Source organism: Schistocerca americana, chromosome 11 (assembly GCF_021461395.2).
Source record: "Schistocerca americana isolate TAMUIC-IGC-003095 chromosome 11, iqSchAmer2.1, whole genome shotgun sequence".
NCBI lineage: Eukaryota > Metazoa > Arthropoda > Insecta > Orthoptera > Acrididae > Schistocerca > Schistocerca americana.
The window spans coordinates 207,991,639-208,003,294 of record NC_060129.1 but is presented as its reverse complement, the minus strand read 5'-3'; positions in this window follow the sequence as shown (position 1 = coordinate 208,003,294).

Here is an 11,656-nt window from a genome sequence, read left to right as displayed (position 1 = left end):
CGTAGAGTGACTAGCAAATGTTCCTTTGCTGAAATAGCAGTACCGAAGTTTGTGTCTCGTTTTGATATGACGTGCGCTATTAACATCAACAAATACTCCAGATCATTTGAGGACATTCTGCAAAAGTATCCGAGCTCTCGATACTAAGTTCTTGCAAAAGGTTATTACAGGCACCATTTTGCGATCTTCTCATTATCTACTCTCTAACCCAAACACTTCTCTTTTCTTTTTCACGTTTTGCATTACAATTACAAGAGCTGCAGCATATCTCAGCCGCCTACTTGTCATTTTACGCTTCGGCTGACACTCGAAGTGGTACTGAAAGCATATGTGAACAGTATCAGCAAGTTGTTGACGCAAGTTTCTTGCAAAAGAACTTGCGGAAGAATCTTGCTTAATTCTTGCGCTGCTGTGTAAACACAGCTGCAAGCAGCTAGCAATAACTTCTGCAAGCGACTTGCTAGTGTGAACCCAGCTTGAGCTGTGGCGGCGCACGCATCCCAGCCCTCTTTTAGTGCGAGGGCGCCACACTGGAACACGTGTTCCCAGCGGCCAATAGCGGCGCCCCCGATAGGAACACTTAAGCGCCTGCCTCTCGCTCAGTCAGCCAGTCACTCCCGCTCACGCCGCGGTGAGTTACGCACAGCTGATTGTCGCTGTTGCTACTCGAGATGTCGGGACGAGGAAGGGGACGTAAAGCTGCTGCCTCGGCGGGGTTGCTGCTCACGCTAGCAGGAACATCCGGCAAGAAGAAGAGGAAGACTGCAGCGCAGTGCTTTCGCTGCCAAAAGCTTGGCCACGTCGCCAAGCACTGCAGCTGAGCAGTCGCGTGCACACGACACACGTGACTGCAAGAAGCAGAGGGACGCCCCCTGCACCTGCGCCAACTGCGGCGGCGCACACGCGGCCAACGCCCGTTCCTGCGCCTACAGAAGAAACTGGCGCGGACCGAAGCAGAAGACGCAGAAGCAAGTGACCACCACACACGAAGAGGTGGACCCTTTGTAGGGAAGCAGCCTACTCACGCTGTAGTAAATTCACATCAGTCTTTCCATTGCGTGCCAGCCAGTCCGCTGTAACTAGCTCTCTGGCGTCATAAATGTTGCGCAATACTTTAAAAATCAAGCAAATAACCTAAAACATTTCTAGCATGTCAGGAGTAATACTAAATTAATATGTGTTCAATATCAGTTCGATAACTTTAACCATTTTCGAAATTTGGACGTTTTTCTATAAAAATCATTGGCGCAACAGAAAAGAGCTAGAAACTTAAAAATTTATATTTAGATTCCTTTTTCATAATTATTTAATAGAAACAGTCTTCTGGATCTCACAATTTAAGATTTTAGTTGAAATTCATGATTTTCTGGTTTTTGTCTTAAAAATTAAGGAAGCAAGATAGATTAAGTAGGCTAATAAATAAGGCTAGGATGTTTATATTTAAGTAGAATGGAGATCCGCTATAACCATAAGGATGTGAGAAGTTTCATTTGAATACCTATAAAACTATAGCGATAGCGTATCTCCAAAGGGCCAGTTCAGAGCTCGTCTACTGCGTGCAGGGTGATTAAATTAATTCTCTCGCCCAAAATATTTAACTTAGCCACGTCAAACTTTTATTATGATTACTTACCTGTGTGCTGAATGCACATTTAAATTAAGAGCTTCATCGGCCATCAGCAAAAGAAGCTATGATTTATTCGGTAACTTAATGTGGTGCATTACTAGCCCAGCGGCTAGTTGGGAGAGCCGATTTGATCAGGCGTTCCCTTAGCCGTCTGCACCGCGCCTTTATATATAAGAACGCTGCGCGAGGAAGGAAGGCCCCAGTTCTCTCCAGACGCTGAATAGCACGCCATCTGTGTCGGGAGTCGCGTCGCGTCGGTATCGTTGCTATAAACAGCCTCGGATGCTGTATTAAGTTACTCGGGATACGCGTAACCATGAAATCATTTTCGAGTGAAGTGTTAATTCTGGGATGACTTTAATTATCGATCTTCAGTTTGCGTATGTCGTATTTTCACGTGCTGCCGCGGGACAAACATTCTACCATTATTTAGCGTGGCGTTTGATGAACATTATCATCAAATTATGGCGAGCATTCATTTAAACATTTAATTTGGACAGGTATAGTTGCATCAGCGCATTAGACTCTGAATGGCTCTGTTAGATTGTGTGGATTTTTCTTTTTCTTATCATCTGAGACTTTCAGAATACAGAGAAATTTTAGAAAATCGTTTTTGATTATGAATCCCAGACAATCTCCTAATTTCTCAGAGCTATAAGCTGCAGCTATGAGTGTGTTTCTCAGATGAAGTGGGCATTAGGAATTCTAATTACAGGCTTCACGTTTTGCTAATCACTTGCTGGTTGCCAATATTGTAGTTAGAAAGCCAGTGATGAGAACGGCGAAAGACAGCATAAATAATAGGAACATTTTAAACAACATTATTCCACCTGACGCCCCACATATGGATAAATCGGCCGGGAAGTGTTTCAACATTCAAACATTTATGCAACAGTAAATAATAATTTTCCACCGCCGCCCCACAACTTGCACAGAAGACGTCGTCACCAGGCGCCTTAACGACGCCGTACAAGAAGCCACGTCCGCCTTCAAATCCGCCGTGGCAGAAGAGAGGGCGGCCATGCTGGCGGCACCGGGCGAGGCTCGGCGTCAGATTGCTGTGCTGACGCAAGAGCTTTGCTCAGCCAAAGCAGTTTCCGCCACGACAGTCGACTCCGCCACCCGGGCGACCCCTCCACGCGAGGAGTTCGCGACGGTGGCCACGCAGACAGACGAGCCTGCCGAAGGGGAGGCGACACGGCACGAGGAGGACACCGAAGCAGCAGCGCGAGAAGAAGAGTGGGAAGAAGTCCCATTCCTCCCACTTCCAGACATGTACGGCGCAAACGCTGTAACGAAGAAGATCGCCGACTCGATTCGGAATGGTACTTACCCCCACGACGACAACCCTTATCCTTTCGTTCCACCTAACCATCCTAAACCTCCACCCCCACATCACCCACTTGGGTATCCAGAAGGCCTTGTTGGTCTTTCTAGGGAGGATTTCAATCTGATTGATTCCCACCCTATCTTCACAGAGTGGCAAATGCGCTACATCATCTTCGCTCTGATCAACGGAGAATATGATAAAGCAGGATACACTATGCACACTATCCCAACCGAGGGAGAGCCCTCAGCAACAAGTAAGAAGAAAAAGAAAAATCGTCATATCGACAAGCTCAAGAAATAGGTCATCGGCACTCCTTGCCAGTCCAGAAAAACCTACCAGTACAGAAAGAAGATTCGACAAGATTCCTAGGGGAGTAAAGACCAACAGGCCACAAACTTCCAATCGAACATCCTCACAGTAAGGAAGTCGTACTAGGAGCAGCAGCAGCAGCCAGCCAGTCTAATCGGGGGTACGTCGGTAGACACCTCGCCTTACGTCAGACAGCTTACTTCCTTGTTCTGTCTACGAGTGGACGGGTTTGTCTCCTTGTGACTCCGTTGTTCGGTCTTGTCGAACTCGTTCCGTCCTCCGCCGGTCGCGTCCCTCCCCTCCCGTTGCGCTGTCGTTCGCCGGCCTCTCCGCGCTTTTCGTCATTGCTACCCCGCTACCGTCCCGGTCGCAGTTACAACACAATCTTCTCTCGCAAAACTGACAAAAGCTCCCGCAAGCTGGGCACAATCTCTCTGACGTAGTAGAATTCCTCTAGAGTGTTTCGAATGTCCTGCGTATTGAAATCGTTTCTTTCGTGCATGACCTCGTCGCGCCTCGTCTTAAGTGAAACCACGTACATTCGTCAGGTAGCTGGACAGAACTGAGACTACATTACCAGTAAAAATTTAACGGTACGTACGTGCACTGCAGTTCGCTACTTCACGTGAGGAATACTGGGACTGGAGGAACGGGAGACTCCTGTATGTTCACTCCCATCCCGGCGTGCGACACGTCAGAGCTACGGTGTGTACAGTAATCCCCTGCGTGTAGAACTGAGCTGGCTTTAGGAACAATAGAGCATGTGTCACTGAAAAATGATGTTATTGAAAAATGATGTTATTGAAAACTGGAACACACCCTTCTAAGTAACTCTGACACCTGCAAAATTCTAACGCAAATTCTTTACAGACGAATGCAAAAACTGATAGAAGCCGACCTTGGGGAAGATCAGTATGGATTCCGTAAAAATGTTGGAACACGATTCAATGCTGACCCTACGACTTGTCTCAGAAGAAAGATTAAGGAAACGCAAATATACGTTTCTAGCATTTGTAGACTTAGAGTAAGCTTTTGACAATGTTAGCTGGAATACTCTCTTTCAAATTCTGAAGGTGGCAGGGGTAAAATACAGGGAGCGGAAGGCTATTTACAATTTGTACTGAAACCAAATGGCAGTTATAAGATTCGAGGGGCATGAAAGGGAAGCAGTGGGTGGGAAGGGAGTGAGACAGGGTTGTAGTCTCTCCCCGATGTTATTCAATCTGTATATTGAGCAAGCAGTAAAGAAAAGAAAAGAAAAGTTCGGAGTAGGTATTAAAATCCATGGAGAAGAAATAAAAACTTTGAGGTTCGCCGATGACATTGTAATTCTGTCAGAGACAGCAATGGACTTGGAAGAGCAAAAAAATGGTTCAAATGGCTCTGAGCACTATGGGACTTAACATCTATGATCATCAGTCCCCTAGAACTTAGAACTACTTAAACCTAACTAACCTAAGGACATCACACAACACCCAGTCATCACGAGGCAGAGGAAATCCCTGACCCTGCCGGGAATCGAACCCGGGAACCCGGGCGCGGGAAGCGAGATCACTACCACACGAGCTGCGGACTTGGAAGAGCAGTTGAACGGAATGGACAGTGTCTTGCAAGGAGGGTATAAGATGAACATCAACAAAAGCAAAACGAGGATCACAGAATGTAGTCGAATTAAGTCGGGTGATGCTGAGCGAGTTAGATTAGGGAATGAGACAGTTAAAGTTCTAAAGGAGTTTTGCTATTTGGGGAGCAAAATAACTGATGATGGTCGAAGTAGAGAGGATATCAAATGTAGACTGGCAATGACAAGGAAAGCGTTTCTGAAGAAGAGAAATTTGTTAACATCGAGTATAGATTTAAATGTCAGGAAGTCGTTTCTGAAAGTATTTGTATGGAGTTTAGCCATGTATGGAAGTGAAGCGTGAACGATAAATACTTTAGACAAGAACAGAATATAAACTTTTGAAATGTGGTGCTACAGAAGAATGCTTTAGATTAGATGGGTAGATCACATAACTAATCAAGAGGTATTGAATAGGATTGGGGAGAAGAAGGGATCGATTGGTAGGACACGTTCTGATGCATCAAGGGATCACCAATTTAGTATTGGAGGGCAGCGTGGAGGGTAAAAATCGTAGAGGGAGACCAAGAGATGAATACACTAAGCAGATTCAGAAGGATGTAGGCTGCAGTAGGTACTGGGAGATGAAGAAGCTTGCACAGGATAGAGTAGCATGGAGAGCTGAATCAAACCAGTCTCAGAACTGAAGACCACAACAACAACAACAACATGGGAAAATATTGAAAATTTTTTAAATTATAATAATATAGCACCAGTTACGTTTTCTGTCTAATCTAGTAGGTGATTCGCCCAGATGAGGTTCGGAAAATCTCCTCGCAGTGTACTTTGCCGCGTGCGTAGCAGCTCTCAGTCGAGACTGCGTGGAGCAGGCCTTTCTTCTGTAGCACTGAGTCACAGCACTCTAGTACAATCTCCACCACTTGTCGTTCACAGCTGCGAATTGCCGGTTTTTAGGAGTCGACGGGGAACCAGAAAAACCTCGTGACAGTCCAGGGACGGCCTCTCGGCGCACTTTATAAATTAAGACACGCGAACGCAGCACGACACGATACAGCACAACTACAACGAAACGCACAGCAATAAACAGCCCTGCAGGACTGCAGCTGGAAACACTCCCAGATTCACCGAAACCTACGGGTCGCTTCCTGTTGACGTAGGGTCGTGAACACGTGCCAATGAGCAAGGTTTCACAGAAAAAGTATAGAAAAAAGCCCGAAAAGTATTAATTTCTAATTATATAACATGAAAAATACTTTTTGTCGTTTTTTATCCGACTTCAGACTTGAAATTAAATCATTCTCGAAATTCTTGGAACGCCTGGGATCGATACCTTGTCAGCATCAATGCTGATAGCAGGCAGAAACCGTCGAGATTCTCAGTTTCTAACGGTGGAAATGCATATCCTCCTAATTCCATCTATTGTACTATAAATTTTTTCCTTATTTCGTTGCCTGAAGATATGACATTTCTGTGTCTTTATATATTGTTTTACTATTTGTATATATAGATTTATGCATTTATGTGAATGCGTAATTGGTTTGGTTTGTAAATATTATTTGTATTTTTACGCTGGGTCTTGCCTACGGAAAACTGCTATCGAACGATTACATTGATAGGTCGTGTGAAGAATCAGAGTGTTTAGGATCTTTGGTAGTGTTAACTCTGCCGCGTGGGGCGCGGGCAGTGAGAGTCTGGCGGGAGTAGCGAGTGGAGCAGGTGTTGTGTGACGCTCCCGCGAGTTGCCGCGCTTTCGGGGTTTGGCAGCAGGTAATTGCGCTCGACTCGCTATGATAGTTTCTGACACGGTGTCGCGGACGGAAAGCATTAGCTGGCGCACATCAAGAGCCCGTTTCGCCTGGTGACCGTGTGGAGAAGAAGGTGCGCCAACATCCAGCTTCTGCAACAGCGACGGCCGACAATGAGTGACTGTCGCTACCTCCTCGCCCGACGACTTCAAACCTTCAATCAAACAATAAGGAAGACTGGAAGCACGTAAAGTTTTAGAACTGTTTGGCAGACCTCAGCTTTTAAAATTGTTCCATTTGCTTCACAAAATTACAGCAACTTAGCGTGAACCTTTGTTGCTCATTGTCCCAATTGAATAACCATGAAGGATCCCTTCCTTTTCCGAAATGAACGCGAGTGTAGTTGAAATTCAAACATCAGCATTAAAGTAATATCATTCCATTTCACTGCTTTAATTTCAAAGTTCAGTTAAGGTATCCATAGCTGGCTGGCTACAATATTTAGATTACACAAGCACAAATTAAGAGTGCGAGTTTTGTTACCATATTTTAGCTTACCTGTTACTGCAGCTCAGCTTGGTACGTACTAAATTTTACTATTGTTAATTGTTCAGAATCATTTAATTCAAGTTCAAAGTTAAATCTCTTATTTCTAATTTGCGTAGATTCAAGTAGCTTTTGAAATGATTGTTGAGGTAGTGCAAGACTAACCTTATTTTATTGAATTTCGTAGTGCTTCAGAAACCAAATTCACTATTATTTTCAATCACTAAATTAACTTTCAATTTTCCGGTTTATTAATTATTTTGCTAAATTAAGTCAGAGTATATCGAAAATTATTACTTCTGACAAACATTCAGTTTTCACACAACACGTGTCAACCTTCAGTTGCCACGCTTTTAGTGCTGATTAGATGTGCAATAACCTTTCTTTTTCAGTTATTATTTTAGTTGTCCATAGGACTGGCGACCATAATTTTCCACAAATCTCAAATATCTAATTAACGCCAGTTAATTATTAACGTAATGACCACACATTTACTTTCTTTATTAACTTTACCCCTTTTCAAAATTAATTTCCACCAATTTCATTTGCATTTTTCCTTTCATTTAGATGTAACCCTTTCCTCCATCTTTACCGACAGATTAACTTTGGTCACGACTGCTTTTCCCAAATTTCCATTAGGTACACGTGGTTTATGTTTTCACTGTCATTGAGGTCGATAAGTGAGGTGGAGGTTACAAGTACCCGATACATATGGACTGGCTACATATATATAATTAAATTTTGTATGGAACCCTCGGTGTCCGAGGCCCACTCACATGTGACCTGTTTTTCGTGTATTTTTTACCCACTTTCGTGGCGAAATATTGGTGGGACTTTGAAAAGGTACAGATCCAGCATCAGTTCACGAGTTACATTTCCTGAAGCATTATACTTACTTTAAAAAAAGAAGGTATTTGTACCGACCAATTTCTCTTGTTATTTCTCAGTTCATTGCTTGCAAGACGTAAGCGCGAGCAAGGTGCACTCCCTTCCGGTGGCTCGCAGTCGCGCGCTCTGTGGCACGAGTGTGGGCCCCTGCAAACACTTGTGACCCAGAAATGTATCGCCGGACAAGGGTGTCCTGCAACATTGTTCTAAATGCGCCTGCAACTACTGGTGTGGCCGCAATGTTGGCGGACTTTATTGTTGGCATACAATGTCAGCAGTACGCAATTTTTATGGACCGTGCGAAGGTATCTTTCACAATGCGGAAATATGGGAATCTTAAATAGTACCGTAAACTGAGGCTACATTGCTCCTATGGTGGTCGCTTTGCCCCAGAAATGAAAAAAGTTTCAAACTCCTCTGGAGGGGAAGTCTTCAACTAAAATCAATACATTTCATCTTTCAATCTTTAGATGGCATCACAGTCTTTCTTTCAGTACTTTCTGGATTTGCCATTTTGTGTTAAGTTGCTGAATGGAAGCCACTGAGTTGAAGTATTTTTTTATCAAACTGAAAGTTGCGTTTGGAAAGTTGTCTCTAGCAGAAAAAATTTTATTACTGAAAGGGTAAGTATACAACCATTTGTTGTAGAATTTAATGCTGAATTAAAATTTATCTAGTCTGATTATGCAGTTGCGTTTGTTTTTCTCTTATTCAAAAATAAATAAGTCAGGTTACAATTTCAACAATTGTGGGGCTACTTTGCACCAGTCAGAAAATGGAGCAAACTAACCCCACGCATTTCTATGAAATGTTTTTTAGTTATATTTCTGTATTATTTCTCATAGATATGGTTTGTGAATACAAAAGGAAACCAGGATCATGTCAACACATCGATTATTTACCCCAACAGTTAGAACAATACCTGGAACGTATGAGGAACGGTGCACTTTCCAGCAGAAAGACTGCAAATCACTTCAGAATCCCAAGATGGGCGATTTTTAACAAGCTTAAAAAAAAACACCCCAGGAATGAAGCAGGTTGTTAATGAAGATGAGGAGAATGCGTTTATATCGTATATAGAAATGATGAGTGATCACGGCTTCCCCCTAAATTCTTCTGGTGTGCATTATGTAGTAAAATCTTATCTGGATAGAATGTAATGTAAAGTGAAAGCATTTTCCAACAATATACCACGGAAAAATTAGGCAAAAGACTTCCTTCAATGACATCCTCAACTGACTGAAAGATTTGCCGCCTACATCAAATACAGCAGGGCAGCAATTGATGAAACCGTGTTTGGTAAATACATTGAAAATCTGACCAGTAGCAACAGATACAACATAATCACACATCTGGAATTTAGATGAGACGAATCTCACAGATGATCCTGGTAGAAGCAGAGTTATTTGTCGCCGAGGTGCAAAATACCCAGAAAGAATTTGTAACTTTTCTAAATTTAGTTGCTCCATTATGATGTGTGGCAGTGCAGCAGAGGAACTTTTGCCACCCTATGTTGGCTTCAAGTCTAGGCAGCTGTGGAACACACGGACGCAGAGAGGTCCAAAGGGATGCAGGTACAGTCATTATAATCAACTTGTGGTGTTGCAGTTCTTCTTATGTCCGTGCTTACTATGAAAATAGGACGAGGAATTCCCCCTTGTGCAAGACACCTTTTCGGTTTCGTTTTACCCATCAACTTTCAGCACCTTTTGTGCTATCTTCAGTGGCTTATTTTATTTTTTGCTGTAAAATTGGTGTTACATATTAACATTTAGAGAAATGTTTGGTACAAAACTTTTAAAATTCTGAATGAATAACTGTTGTAAAATATTATACATCATTTGTTTACAGTTCACAGTTGAGATACGTATTAACGACATGAAGCACTGTATGTTGATTATTACATTATGTTCAAAGTTCAAGTTGTAGCTTAATTGGCAAAAGAGTGGATGTATGCATTAGTTTTCATACCTTACATGAAGCTGTCGGGTATTTATGTTGGTAGCAAGTCTGCTACACAATCTACAGCTCGCCATCTGCAAATAGCAAAACATAATTTTTATTTTTCTGTTTATTATGCATTTACGAACGGAAATGAGAATATATCACATTTTTGTGTGTAACCTATGGCTTTGATGTTGTAGTATTTTCTCATATATTTTTGACAAGGTGAATACGCCGATTTCTGTGACTTTTGGTCGTTTGGCAACACATACTTCAACGGATTTTCAAACATTCCACGATGCTACTGCAGGTGGGTGTAAAATTCATGTGCGCAACGGAAAATATTGAACGTTAAAATGATAATTTGGCCGTGTCTGACTACATCCTGAAGCATATCTTAGGAGCTCTTAATGTTCTTTAACATATAAATTACAACCTCATCATAAATGAATGGTTAAAGCAACTAATACTACTAAATGATAAACGTTGTTTCTCATTTTACATTTATTGTAGGTTAAAAAACAACCCCTTATAATACAATTGTCTATATTTCCTGACTAAAAATTGTTGATCAATTGCCCAACTCTGCCCATTTTTATGGCCACGTGATCTAACATAAATAACGTGAAATGACAGACATCATCTATGTACCAAACACTAGAAGATAATCTACGGAGGTGTGGAACCTCAGTGGAAATAAACTACCATGACCCTAATAACCCGAAGCAATTAGCATTATCACCGTATGTACTGCATCCGATTCATTGGAATGATAGTTTTCGTACATGTCTATGATGATGGAAGAACTCCAGCCACAAAATAAAACTATTTCAAATACTAGGACAGCAGAAGGCAGTCCTCTGACTAATATACTCTAATACTGTCTTCTCCTGTCTGTGTTCTACAGACGAGAGACGCGAACTCCCAGCCACAAGGGTGGAGTTCAAATAACGTCTCGATGTAAGTGTGTTCAGAAGAAATGCTCTGAATCACTGAACGCTACGTGCTCAGTGGCGACTTCCAACCGTGAGGCCAAGTCCAGAATCGTATAGGTTCACAACAGTACAGTGCCTAACCCTTCTAATTGTAAACTCTCCTGAGAGCAAAGACAGCAAGCCAGCCTGTAGCAACAAAGCTGACACTGAGCGACCGTCACGCAAGGGCGCTCGAAAACGGAAGTCCTCTTCTCTCCACCGTTGGCTCCCCAGCAAGGCTCGGCTCCCCACCCTCGTAACTCAGAAAACAAATCGTCTTCTCGAAACCACGGAATATTTTCCCTCTCTACAGATTCTTCTGTACGCCGACCAATCGTATTTTAGTCTTTTGTCATCCAGTGCAGAAATTTTGCTAGGAAATGTCTTTACTCGTAGAGTGGTACGCTTCTGAGTAAAATCCGCGGAAATAACCCAGCCTGCGTGATTTCCGAGGTGACACTTCCTCGTTCCTCTCAGCTGCATCGAAGATTTTCATAGTTTCCAAAGTGTAATCCTTCTGGCCTAGCTACAATACTGGCCAGCCGCCGCTGTATTGTGTTTCCGCACCCAGGTGTCCAGACTGTCCGTCTTGGCACTTCCTGTGTCAAGCAGAACCAGCACATCTATGCGGTCTTTTTTTTTTCACCCAGGGCTCGAGTTGCGTCTGCCATTTCATCTCCACTGACATTCCAACCTCTACTAGTATAGGCA